Source organism: Dipteris shenzhenensis, chromosome 2 (genome assembly GCF_047967505.1).
Source record: "Dipteris shenzhenensis isolate YYH24624 ecotype China chromosome 2, Dip_SZ_1.0, whole genome shotgun sequence".
NCBI lineage: Eukaryota > Viridiplantae > Streptophyta > Polypodiopsida > Gleicheniales > Dipteridaceae > Dipteris > Dipteris shenzhenensis.
In genome coordinates this window covers 33,531,543-33,534,478 of record NC_141597.1, presented here as the reverse complement: position 1 = coordinate 33,534,478, position 2,936 = coordinate 33,531,543, and the positions used below count along the sequence as shown (strand labels likewise).

General features: G+C 41.1%; 1 pseudogene; it reads left to right on the top strand.

Moving 5' to 3' along the window:
- The first annotated feature begins 1,629 nt into the window (after nucleotides 1–1,629).
- LOC147904654 (protein RMD5 homolog pseudogene) lies at nucleotides 1,630–2,700 on the top strand (annotated as a pseudogene).
- Nucleotides 2,701–2,936: the final 236 nt, after the last annotated feature.

Below are 2,936 nucleotides of genomic sequence, written 5' to 3'. Positions count from 1 at the left end.
GATGTTAGCTAGGGGTATATATTTGTGGAGTCTAGCTCTTGATCTAGGTGTAAGCTAGGTAAAAATACATCAGAGTAAGTGCTCCATTGAATCCACATCTACTACACATCCACAAAAATATTGCCTTCATCTTGTTGAGGATAAGGCAAGAATCCAAGTTAGAGATATATCCTCCAACACTTCCAATTCAAGAGTGTGCCCCAGTATCATGACTCATGTGAGCGAGTGCTTTACTACTATAGTGAGTCTCTCAATATCTCATCATATCACACAACTTGCAAAGATTCTCAAAGGATACAATCATTATAAGGCCCAAAGGAGTTTGACCACAATATCAAGAGGGCTCAAGCAAAATCTCTAAGAACTCATTTTGTCATTCAAGACTTCCACGGGGGCTCCTTTCACTTTAGCTCCGAAATTCCAAGGGGATTTATGCTAGTTCATAAGTTTGAAGGACTTCAAGGGAAGGCAAAGTGTGGTAGGTGAAAGCCGTAATGTTGGGACGGATCATGTAGGACTTTAACTCCATCTAAATGAGAAAATATGGTGGCAAGGGAAACCCACAATGCTAAGAGGGCTCAATGTAGATTTCCACCACTAGGCCATAGTAGGCCCCATCAAATCCAAATCATCACCCATCAACAACATATTGCGTACTTCCAAGGTTTGTTCATCTTCAACAACATTCATCTATTCATCGAGGCCCACACTCAATTGGTCCACCTTTGCTTCACAATCAAGTTTGTAGCTTGCTATGGAGCCTCTTCATTAATGTTTTTGCATCCCTATTTGAGCTCGGTGCTATTTTGAGTTTTTTAATAGCATCAATCCGATCAGCACCTCTCACTCATCATACTCGAATCAAAATCTACATTGACGAATAAGCTCCAAACCATCTGACAAAGGCTCCATAGATGGAGCCATCACATGTAGATCCAGTTCTGAATACGCTTATGATCCATATGTGTAGCTAATTGTCTTGTAAATTCAAGATGCTGCTTTCACAATTCTATATTCATGGACAATGGCATATCTATACCATGTTATTTGCTAAAACCATTTTAACATCAGTGGCTTGATGAGCACTGGCCAGTTGGTCACCATGATAATGCTAATGCATCTATTACCATGAGAGTAGTTTACTAGGATGCTAAGCTAGTAATTCTAGCTATGTCTTCTCAAACATCATACGCTTTCTTGTTCTTCCTTTTTGCATAGGACAAAGATACCTTGTAAATTGAAAGAAAGGAAAAGGTGCTTATTTGGGCAAAAGCATTGTTGTTCTAAGATCAAACCACTTGGATCCTTAATACTACATTGACACAACCTCTATTGAGAATGGTGTGTGTAAATTGCACCATAAGGGTTATGGGACAAACCCTAACCCTAAGGGATCCATGTATATATTCCTATTTTCCTTGGAATACAGTTAGTGTACAGTTACTATCTTGTGTGCACTCCTCTCTCTCCCTCTCTCATTTCCATTAACATGGTATTAGAGCTAATGGTGCTCATAAGCCCTTGCATCTTGTCGAGGAAATAAGCCCTCCATTAAGGCATTCAAATTCTAGAGTTTTGAGAGAGCTATTGTAAGAGAGTTTCCTTCAAGAGAAATTTCAGGAACTCGGGATGGCTTTGAACAAGCTCGGCAATGATGGCCTAGGGTTGGATGCAAGGGCCATTCTTACAGAATTGCATGCCAAATTGACCGAAATGGCACCTGTGAATGACACCGGGGAGTTGCAGAAGGATTTGAATCTGTCATTAACCAAGCATGGCAAGTTGCTGGACAAGTTGTTTTGCACAGATATTGCCAAGGTGTATAGGGAGGTCGACTCACATGATTGCATTATCGCTCAGATTATTGTGGTGCATTTTTAGAAACAGGTCTTTTTTGATCTAGGTGATTGTTTTGTGAACGAAGCGCTGGAGCCAAGGGCTGCGCTAAATGCACCCTTTTATGAGATGCACCAGATATTGGAGGCTATGAAGGTGAGGAATTTGGAACTAGTGCTACAATGGGCTAGAACAAATCGAAACTTTTATAGAAGGGCTCTTCTTTGGAGTTTGAATTGCATCGCTTCCAGTTCCTACAACTCCTCCATGAGGGAAAGCGTCAAGAAGCTCTTCAATACACGCGGAGTAATTTTACCCCAATTTCTACCCGATATATGGGGGAAATACAACCGTTGATGCGCTGCCTTCTATGGGCAGACCGTTTGGAAAGTTCTCCCTATTCTGATTTGTTTTCTTCATCGCATTGGGAAGATATGACTATGCAGTTTACACGAGAATGTTGCAGTCTCTTTGGTTAGTCTTATGAAAGCCCTTTGTGCACTACAATTTTGGTTGGCTGTCATGCTCTTCCAACTCTTCTAAAGATGGCGACAGTGTTGACCAACAAGAAGCAAGAATGGTAGCTTCTAAAGCAGTTGCTTGTAGAGATAGGATTAGGAAAGGAGTTTCAGTTTCACTCAATATTTGCATGCCCTGTTTTCAAGGAATCTGCGCCAATCATTTTGTCCGATTGTGGCTTGAACCAAATGCTGGTGTTGGATGGCTGCAAACAAACGCAGAAACTCTCCCACTCTACAAGTGCCATGGCAGATTGTCTTTTGGGTACTTGGTCACTATCTCTTTGTTTCAAATCGTAGATACACAACTTTGTTTTTATGTGTTTCATGGGTTCTCTGCCCAGGATTTCCCCTAAATGATTGTTGTAATGCCTTGAGCAAGGGGGGATTGAGTTTTGGTTAGCCTTTCATTTTTGGCAGACTGTCATTTGGAGTTAAAGTCTCTTTGTGAGAATCCCCTCTCTTTGTGTTTGTGAGGGAGATCTCTTTTGTGAGCACTCATAGTCTTTTGGGCTTTACACCAACTTTGTTTGTGAAGCTCTTTTGTTTTGAGCATTCACTATCTTGTCAGGGTAAAGCTAT